Source organism: Desmodus rotundus, chromosome 1, assembly GCF_022682495.2.
Source record: "Desmodus rotundus isolate HL8 chromosome 1, HLdesRot8A.1, whole genome shotgun sequence".
In the NCBI taxonomy this organism is placed as follows: domain Eukaryota; kingdom Metazoa; phylum Chordata; class Mammalia; order Chiroptera; family Phyllostomidae; genus Desmodus; species Desmodus rotundus.
The window spans coordinates 69,771,228-69,781,502 of NC_071387.1; the positions used below are offsets into that span (position 1 = coordinate 69,771,228).

The 10,275-nt window shown below is 41.9% G+C and overlaps 1 protein-coding gene and 1 pseudogene across 4 annotated transcripts in view; both read right to left on the bottom strand.

Annotated features, from left to right (window-relative positions):
- ELAVL2 (ELAV like RNA binding protein 2) overlaps positions 1-556 on the bottom strand; it is a 151,687-nt gene extending 151,131 nt beyond the window's left edge. For all 4 annotated transcript variants that reach the window (XM_071221623.1, XM_071221622.1, XM_071221621.1 and 1 more), the window contains exon 1: positions 459-556. The gene's annotated coding sequence lies outside the window, so the exon portion shown is untranslated. The remainder of the gene's footprint in view (positions 1-458) is intronic.
- Positions 557-8,917: 8,361 nt separating this feature from the next.
- Positions 8,918-9,581, bottom strand: LOC112302789 (high mobility group protein B3 pseudogene; annotated as a pseudogene).
- Positions 9,582-10,275: the final 694 nt, after the last annotated feature.

The window sequence follows — 10,275 nt, forward strand, 5'->3', positions numbered from 1 at the left end:
GGAAGTCTGAGGAAGAAAGAGGTCGAACAGGGCAGGTGAGGGCAGAGAGAGAGTTTTAGTGACTTCGGGTGGCCCCATTGTTCCTTTTCTCCTCGAGGATTTTTATCAGGAATGACCCTGCTACTGCGCTGAGTTCAGGAAGTCAGAGCAGGGTCCTTTGAAACTCTACAATAACCTACTTCCCTCGCCTCGCTCCCCGCACCTCCACCCTGCACCCTGCCAACTGTCGCCCACCTTAAATGCATCAAACCAATTACCATTCCAAGAGTATCAAACGGATAAATGCAGAACATGACTACTGATTATAGGAGAGACAAAAACAAAATTGGAACTACTGTTTTTGTTTGTTTTTTCACCGCCCTTTCTCCCAGCCCTTTGTGTGTGATGATTCCCCTTCAGCCACCCATAGACGAGCAGACGAGAAGAAATGGTAATTTTTGGTTTAAAAGTTCACTTACCACGGCAACCTCATATTGCTTTGTCATGCTTTTTGCACTTAATTTTTCAAAACTGCTTGTGCAGGGCGCAGAACTGGGAAGGCAGGACTAAAGTATCTCTAGTAATCACAACAAAAAGGAGAGAACATTCACCAATTCAGAATTACATTAAAATGCACAAACCCCGGAGCCACACGCCGCGGTGGAGACCGTACCCGGGAGGGGGTGGGGTGGAAAAAGCCTGGCTAACACAACAAAAGGTGAAGGGGAGAGTTGAGTGGTTGGAGGGGAAATTGATCCAAGCCGCCTTTTGACTGAAGACAGGCTTAAAACCACTACCACCGCCCCCCCCTGCCCCCAGCGCCCCACGATTACCCAAGTGACTGCACTTGCCTCCAGCCAGCTCAACTTCAGGAGAGGAATGCCCCGTGTGAGTTCACTAGCCCTGCCACAGTCTTCCACTGCCTGACGGGTTCTTTCAGGAGAACACTTCCAGAGGCAGCCATCCACTTGAGGTCTGGGCTTTGGCTCCTGCTGCGGGGCTGCTGCGAGCAGCTGCTAAGATCGTTGCCGTCGCGTCCCAGCCTCATTCGCGCTGCACAATAGCCGCGGTTGGGTGCAGCTCATTAAGCCAGCCCGAAAGCCCCGGGAGCGTGACAGCGCTGCCCCTTTGTAATGACTGTGTGATAGATGCAACCGAAGGGTGGGGTCTGGGTGGGTCAACACTTAATGACTGTGTGTATCATTCCGTCCGTCCTCCGCGAGAAAGCCCCCTGCCCTCCCCCTGAGTGGATCGCGCTCTCGCTCTTTCTCCCACCTCTCCCTCTCTCTCCTCCCTCTCTCTCTCCCTCTTCCTCTCTCTCTCTCTCTCTCTCTGTCTCTCTCTCTCTCACACACACACACACACACACACACACTCACACACACTCCTTCCCCTTTCCCTAACTCACTCTGTCATTTTCTGTAGTCAGCATTCAAAAAAGTAGAATGCCACAGTGGTACTTCAACCTGAACAGACTATGGATAGCGAATTTATCTAAACACTTAAGGAAAAAGATCCCAAAGTCGGAAACACTGGCGTAAGAGGGGAGAGAAGCGCGGGCGTGGCTGTGGGAGCGAGCGGGACGTTCACCGGACGAGTTTCCGACTGTCCAGCGACTCGCACCGCAGGTCCGCGCGGCCGGGAGCGGGGCCGGGGCGCACAGCCGCGGTGCAGGAGCCCCGGGCCGCCTGGGGAGCGGGCCGCGGGGGGGGCGGGGAGAGAACGAAGCCAACCCGGGAAGCCCCGGCCGGGGTGGGGGGAGAACGCGGGGGGACCCTGCAGCCTGAGCTTGCGCGGCCGTGGGAGAGGAACCCGCACGGAGACCGAGAGCCCGACCCGCCGGCGCTGGGGTGAATGCCAGGGCGCGCGACGGCCGGCTCTGGTCGGCGAGGGGTTCTGCCCCGGCTGGTGGGTACCGCGGCCCAACGCCCCCACCCGCCGGGTGGTTCGGGGCTGAGCCCTCGCGGGCAAGTGCGGCCCCCGCAGGTGTGCAGCTAAGTCACCGCTTTCTCGACTCCACTCGACCTCCTCCTCTTCCTCTCCCCTTCCCAGGGACACGCGCTCCGGGGCTCTGCTCTCGAGCTAGCTCCAGCCCCGGCTACCCCCCCGAAGGCAGAAAGCACTGGGAAACACCCCGCCTTTCCTCCCTTTTGTAAAGTCCTGGATCTTTGGTTCGCCGCCTCTTCATTGCCCCGTGGAAAACATCCGCGAATACTCTTTCTTTGCCCCTCAATTTTGTTAATGGTCAGAAGAAACCAGTTCGCAGGCACTGATTGATTGCTCTTTCGAGCACAGGGACGCCTTCCAGGATACTTTATTTCCCTACGTGGACAAATAGACTATTATTTTACACCCAACTTTCCATGTCCAACTTACTGCGATGCTGTACACTCTTCATGCGGCCACAAAGCACCTGTTCCAAACATTCTGAGCGACTTCTCCAGAACCGCGTGGGAAATATTTGTTTTATTAGAGTTTATGGAGCACCAATTCTCTGACACCATGTAATCGACTTCTATATTCTCATCATTGATTCCTTATAGCAGCTAAGAGAAAGCAAGAAGCAGAAACAGAACATTCGTGTCTAATGAAGCATCTCCCTCTCTCTTTTTATGTCAGCTATTTATTTATAATTTAAAATTTGTGCATATGCTGTGCAGTCTAATCTAGGCGGTGGGAGAGTACTGGAGGTTTTTATTCCACTCCTCAAAGAGCTTCTGATCCATAGAGGCAGGTAAAAGAACTGGAAGCTCTTAATTGGTTCTAATAAAAAATCCACTTCTAGTAGATGGGAAGTTCTTGTCAGACTGTCAAGATAGAAAAAGAAGATCTTTACAAACCTGCAAGGGCACAGAAGACTTCCTCTTTTTTTAAACCAATTACTTGTCACAACTTTTTAAATTTTATGATTTGAAAGTAATACCAGACTTATGTTCATATATCTCCTATAACTAAATAAAAGGGGAAGTTTGGAGAGGAGGGAAGACCAGTTGGCGTTAGAAATCTAAATTAACTGATTAATTTATTGACTACAAGTAACACCAACTTAATAAAGTGTGCTTAGAAGAAAGCCTTAGATATGTGTATGTACATATATGTATATATATATCTTAATGAGTAAGAATAAGAATTATATATAATTAACAAGATAATTGTTTCTATATAAATAACTTGTAAGGACATGAAAAACTAATTTTTTAAAAATATTTCCTCATATTGTTTTACTGGTAATTTGTGTAATGTAAAAAGGGTTAGTTCATAAAACAGTTGTGAGTGAAGACAGAGTCAAATGTTTTTGTAATGTGTTAAGTGTAAGTGTAATAATAAATGATAAAATTTTCTATTCTTATTAAAGCTCTCCATTTCCTCAAGACCTTGGGTGGGAAGGTACTAAATATTTTTCTCTGAACATATTCTCCTGGTTGAAAATTACAAGGACAGTTTTTAAAGAGTAGCTCGTTAGCTGGCTGAGTAAGTCACTCCCCACCCCAACCCCATGAACTTTTCAGCAGTCTTGAAGACATTTGGGAAAGGAATTCTTTACTAAGTTCATTCTTTTTGCTCCTCCAACCTAGAACTACAACTATTAAGAGAGGAAATATGGAAGAAATGGGAATGCTAACTAGTGGAATAAAGGTGTTTTTCTTGACACTTTGAAAAACATACTTAAAAAGTGAACAATAAATTTGGAAACTGGGTCTGTTAACAAATGACAATTTTTAGATGTTATAAAGTTGCTCCAATATGTCTATGCATTAAATGTATTAACCTTGTGAAACATAAGATTGCACCAGGGAGAAGTTACCACAATTGGAGATTATTAAGACCCATTAACTCACTCAGCATCACCGAGAACTTGAGCCGAGTGTGGAACACCATTGTACTGAATGAGCAAGAATTATACACCTACATGTAAATTGAAATTTTTCTAGGAGGCAAGGATATACGAGCCCAAGGAAAAACTGTATATACATATATATATGTATTTTTAAAGATTTACCAGACTGAAAAAATGTTTATCCTACCAAAATTTCCTAGCCCATTGCACAATAACATATATAACAGTTAGCATACCCTAAAAAGAGGGTGTTTAATTCTTGAAGAAGGTAATATGTTCTATTTTCTATTTTATTAATATAATTATAGGCCTAATTTATATCAGGCCCTGCTTTATGTGGCAGGGAAAAATAATCAACAAGAGTCAACCAAGTCTGGAAAATATATAAGACAGGTATTAAATAAGCCATTCACCATCTGTAAATCTCCCGCCAGTGAGTAAAGTTTGAGAGTCATGCTAAGGCTTCAGTGATTAATGGAACACAGTGGTTAGCTCTTTCCTTTGAGGAACAAGTTTTGTTAAAAATGAGAACAAGACCGTTGTGTAAGAATCCAATGTATTCTTTTTTCCAGTTCGTTTTAAGAGCAAGCCCAATATTTGGTCTTTGGAAAAGCATTGTTTTCTTGCTGTTATGATTTCTTTGCCCATGATAGATAGCAGGGTTTCTGGAGTCATATAAAAATTGGTTTCAATGCTTACCAGCTTGATGACTTGGACAATTCTCTTTAACACTCTAGACCACACTTCCTTCTTTCATAAAATTAAAAGGACCAATTTCTGTTGTGATGATTGAATGATACAAAGTATGAAATTATACTGCCTAGTAAAATGTAAGCCCTGTTGAGATAGATATTGTAACTAGGGTCATTCAACATGAATTCTCAACCCCCTCCCTCCTTGTCTTACTCTAGTTCAATGTCTAGACGTTGAATATTTGATTTCCCAATTTTCCTTGCAGCTTGTAGTAGCTGTTTGACATATTTCTGGCCAATTAAATGAAAATACATATTTGATAGAGGAGTCTTCTGGAAAAACAAATTTTGCTTTCTTAATGAAAGAGGAATAGACACAGCTGCCACCAGTTTTTGCCCTTTGCCCTACCCACTTCTGGATATTGTGTGATGTCTTGAGGTGGAGTAACCATCTTTCAATTATGAAGCAATTAAGTCAATGTCAACCCCTGAAACATGGAGGAAGGGAAAGAAGGGAAGAACCTGGGCTCCTGATGCCATGTTTGAGCTGCTCAATTAGTTCTGAACTGTCTAATTTTGGATTTCACGTTTTGTGTGGAAAAAAAACAAACAAATAAACTCTTCTACATTTAAGCTATATTTAGCTAAATATTCTGTAACTTGAAGCTTTTGTAACTAACTTGTTTGCTAATGTTGTACTTTCCTGCTTGTAAATGAAATCTGCTTGATTGTTCATATGACCCTGGATGTCAATCATTTTAAAGAATTTCAGGTAAAAGATTTTTCTGAAACTCCACCCGTAACCAGGTCACTGGTACTGGTGCGGGAGGGCGGGTGTTTTATTCACTCAAATGATTGAATGGTCTGGGTCTGTAAAGACCATTTGTTTGAGGGAGACCCACAACTGACAATTCTTTTTGAGGAATTCCCACAATTATCCTATAATAGGCTGAAACTAAAGTTTATCTAGTCCAAATATCTTCTCCCTTTCCTTTTACAATAAAATTACTCTTTGCTTTTGTTTTCACAAACGTGTAGGCATAGTCCCTTTGGAACGTATTCATATTCAGAAACATTCAGAATATTCACCTTGGAAGACTATAAACACTTATTTAATTGATGACCCTAGTTTCCTGCCATAGCCAAAACATATTCAGATGCCCTTTTAAGAATTATGTTCAGAATCTGAATCACAACTTTAGGGAATGCCGGCAATGTCAATAAACATGTTCTCTGAAGATTGGATTTGATTTTGGAAAATATCCAAAAAGTTATTGAGAGTCAAATCTAGTAAATTAAATAAGCAATCACTTACAAAATGGATAATACATACATGTTTTTTGTTGTTAATGTTAAAACATAATTAGATGTGTGTACAAAATAATCGGATCTAAGCAGCTCTGAAAATCAGTTGTAGAAATGATAGCATTGTTCAAATAAACATATGTCTTCCCAAGGTGACTGCTTTAGAGGTCCACATACATGGTCATAGGTGTTAACTAAAATCATCCATTTCATAGCTATGTTCGGTTGCAGGTTTTGCTCTTTTAATAAAGTAGGTATTTACTTTTCACCTTTCCCTTTCCATTTTGCTGTAAATGTCTTACGCTGAAACAAGCTCGGTGTTCAATTGGTTCAAAGCCATCTTTGTAGTACCATCACTTCACTATACCTGATTTTTAAAAAGAGTATGAGTAGCAAGACAAAATGGTGTCAATAAAAAGACAGCAAAATTTTTTTTATTTTTTTTATTTTTAAAGTATATTTTAATGATTATGTTATTACATTTTCCCCAATTTTTTCCCGTTTATCCTCCCTTTGCCTAGCCCCCCCAACCCTCCAACATTCTCCCCCTTAGTTCATGTCCATGGGCTGAACATATAAGTTCTTTAAATTCTCTATTTCCTATACCATTTTTGACCTCTCCCCATCTATTTTATGCCTACCAATTATGCTTCTTCTTCCCTGTGTTTTCCCCTCATCCCTCCCCTCCCCTTTCCCACTGAAAGCCCTCCATGTAATGTTCATTTCTCTGATTCTGTTCCTGTTCTAGTTGTTTGCTCAGTTTGTTTTTCATTGTTTTTCTTTTTTTTAGGTTCATTTGTTGATAGTTGTGACTTTGTTGTCATTTTACTGTTCATAGTTTTTGATCTTCTTCAATTTCTTACATAAGTCCATGTAACATTTCATATAATAAGGGCTTGGTGATGAACTTCTTTAACTTGAACTTATCTGGGAACCACTTTATCTGCCCTTCCATTCTGGATGATAGCTTTACTGGATAGAGTAATCTTGGATGTAGGTCCTTGCCTTTCATGACTTCAAATACTTCTTTCCAGCCCCTTCTTGCCTGCAAGATTTCTTTTGAGAAATCAGCTGACAGTCTTATGGGAACTCCTTTGTAGGTAACTGTCTCCTTTCCTCTTGCTGCTTTTAAGATTCTCTCTTTATCTTTAATCTTGGGTAGCTTAATGTTGATGTGCCTTGGTGTGTTCCTCTTTGGGTCCAACTTCTTTGGGACTTTCTGAACTTCCTGGACTTCCTGGAAATCTATTTCCTTCACCAGACTGGGGAAGTTTTCCTTCATTATTTGTTCAAATAAGTTTTCAATTCCTTGGTCTGCCTCTTCTCCTCTGGCATCCCTACAATTTGGATATTGGGACATTTAAAGTTGTTCCAGAGGTTCCTCAGCCTCTCTTCATTTTTTTGAATTATTGTTTCTTCATTCTGTTCCTGTTGGATATTTATTTCTTACTTTTGTTCCAAGTCGTTGCTTTGAGTCCTGGTTTCCTTCCTGTCACTATTGGTTCCCTGAATATTTTGCTTTATTTCACTTTGGGTATCCTTCATTTGTTCTTTCATTTTTTGACCAAGTTCAATCAGTTCTGTGAGCATTTTGATTACCCTGTCACTGTTGGTTCCCTGAATATTTTGCTTTATTTCACTTTGGGTATCCTTCATTTGTTCTTTCATTTTTTGACCAAGTTCAATCAGTTCTGTGAGCATTTTGATTACGAGGGCTTTAAACTCTCCATCAGATAGGTTGGCTATCTCCTCATCACTTAGCTCTCTTTCTGGAGTTTTCCTCTGTTCTTTCATTTGGGCCATATCTTTTTGTGTTGGCACACCTACTAAATTGTAGGGGGGTGGGGTCTTAGGTATTCACCAGGGTGGGGCAACCCTCCTTGCTGCAATTCGGTGCTGCCTGTGGGGGAGGGGCCAGAGAGGGAACAATGCAGCTCGCCTACTCAAGCCTACTCAACTCTAGTCCCACTTTCCAACAAACTCTCATGTGAGACTGGGAGTTTCTCCCACTGTGGCAACCCTCGCCATAGCCCACAGTCAGCTCTGAGTCTCAGTTTTCTGTTCAGTCAGCCATGCTGGTGTGGTCCGCCACCTCGCTGTGGGCTCCCTCTGTCAGCCCATCTTACCAGTCTGGTTGGTCTGATTGACTGTTTCTTTAATTACGTGGTTGTTGGAGTTCCATGCTGTTTGATTTTCCGGCACTTCTGGTTGTTTGTTGATTTTAGATTGGTTGTTGTCCTCCTTTTGGTTGTGCGAGGAAGCAAAGGGTTTCTACCTACAGCTCCATCTTGGCCAGACAAGACAGAATTTTTTTTTAAAATGTAATACCGTTTATTTAACTTCAAAAATATCTCAACATTCTAAACATACAAAAAAAACCCCAAAATGTTTCAAATTGTGTTTAGTACAGAAGGTTCTTCAACTTTCATTGATGCAGCGGCTCTTTACTTTGCTGATGATGAAGAGTTCTACAGTTGGTTTAAAACTACTGCACTTAACTAAAAAAGATCCAAACACTTCTCATGCCAGCTGACCACCCCCCTCTTTTTCCACAGCTAAGAATGGCAGAATGCTATGTCACTATATACAAAAACAAGACAACCTGAAGCTAAATGGATGCCCACTGCAGTGTCCACAGGTCCAGCCTCACAGTGTGTGCCCTGAGCTACGGCCCTTCCAAAAGGCATCTTCCCCACAGCCTCAACAACAAGCAAAGAGCATCAAGAGCTTGTTTTGGTTGTTTTGTTCTTTTTACAAACTATATACATGTACAGTTGGTAACTCAGGATTTCTAGCCAATAACCATATAGTTAACACCACCTTACCGATTAAAAAAAGAAAATACCAGGAACATCTTCAAATGTCTTGTCATACCAACAGCAAAGTGCACAGAGTGAGGAGAGCATGAGAGCCTTTTCATTTTAAAAATGTTTGGAAATATGTACAACTTTGATACAGTTTCAGGGTGCTCCAGACACCCAATACCACTTCATGTGAACCACTGACAATTTCTAGAGCACTTTGAAAGACTACATATGATCATGATCCAATTGTGTAATTAATCCTAATGAGGGCAACAGACACCTCTCAAATAAGAGCTGTGTCAATTATGGTGCTCCCCTACTCTAAGGTATTCACAAGGAGACAGATAAACAGTTTTTTGTTCATCCTCCTCCTCCTCCTCTTCCTTCTCTTCTTCCTCCTCTTCCTCCTCATCTTCCTTTTCCACCTTTTCCCGAGCAACTTTAGCAGGGCCCTTTGCACCATCAAATTTTCCTTTAGACTTATAGTCAGCCACATCCTTCTCATACTTCTCCTTCAGCTTTGCAGCCTTATTTTTGTAAGGCTGCTTTTCACTGTCACTTAAGTTATTCCGCATCTCTCCCAGCTTCTTTGCCACATCTCCAATAGAGATGCCAGGGTTTGTGGTTTTGATCTTGGAGCGGAATTCTGAACAGAATAGGAAGAATGCAGATGGTGGCCTTTTGGGGGCATTGGGGTCCTTCTTCTGGCCTCCTTTAGCTGGCCCACAATCCTTCATTCCCCGATCATAGCGTACTTTATCTGCCTTTGCCATCTCATCAAATTTAGATTTCTCTTTCCCCGACATTGTCTTCCACCTCTCAGAGCACTTCTTGGAAAATTCTGCAAAATTAACAGGAATCTCTGGGTTTTTCTTCTTATGTTCCTCTCTGCATGTCTGCACAAAGAAGGCATAAGCAGACAGACATGTTGCCCTTTGGCTTTTTGGGATCACCTTTAGCCATCCTGACTGTATTGTTCACTAGTCTGGGCAGCACAGGGCACAACGCGAGTCTCAGAGCTGGCCAGCCTCGCGCTAGCTGCCTCCACAAGAGCCACCGCAAGACAGAAAACTTTTGAATCAAACAATTTCATTTGAGATCCAACCTCACTATTTAACTAGTTGTGTGATTTGAGTAATTATTTAACCATTTAAGCCCATTTTTCATCTGCAAACTGCAGAAAATAGTACCTATCTTAGTTGTGAATATCAAATAAGATAGTAAATATAGACTTTATGTGTAATGCTTGGCATATAGTAAGTGAACAACAAGCATCACTTAGGATGATACCACGTTAGGCAAATAGTAAAGTATTTGAAATACTTAATATCTAAAGAATAGTTGGGCATCTATAGGATTTGCTACCAAGAACTGCAACTCCACAACTCTACTTTTCAACAGTTTTTAAGGCATTCTGGAAAATACACGTTTTTCTAAGTTCACTTTTTTTCTGGCCTCCCTTTCTGCTCCTCCAACTTAGAACCACATCTATCAGGCGAGGGGTTAACAACAATGGTTAAGGAGTACTATTGTACTTCATTATGCTGCCTCAATTGTTTTTTTCTTGTTAAATTTATTCTCACACAATGAAATCTAATGAATAAAGGCTTCTGTGAGAATGAGACTCAGAAGTGTTATGCTTTGAACACAGTAAGGA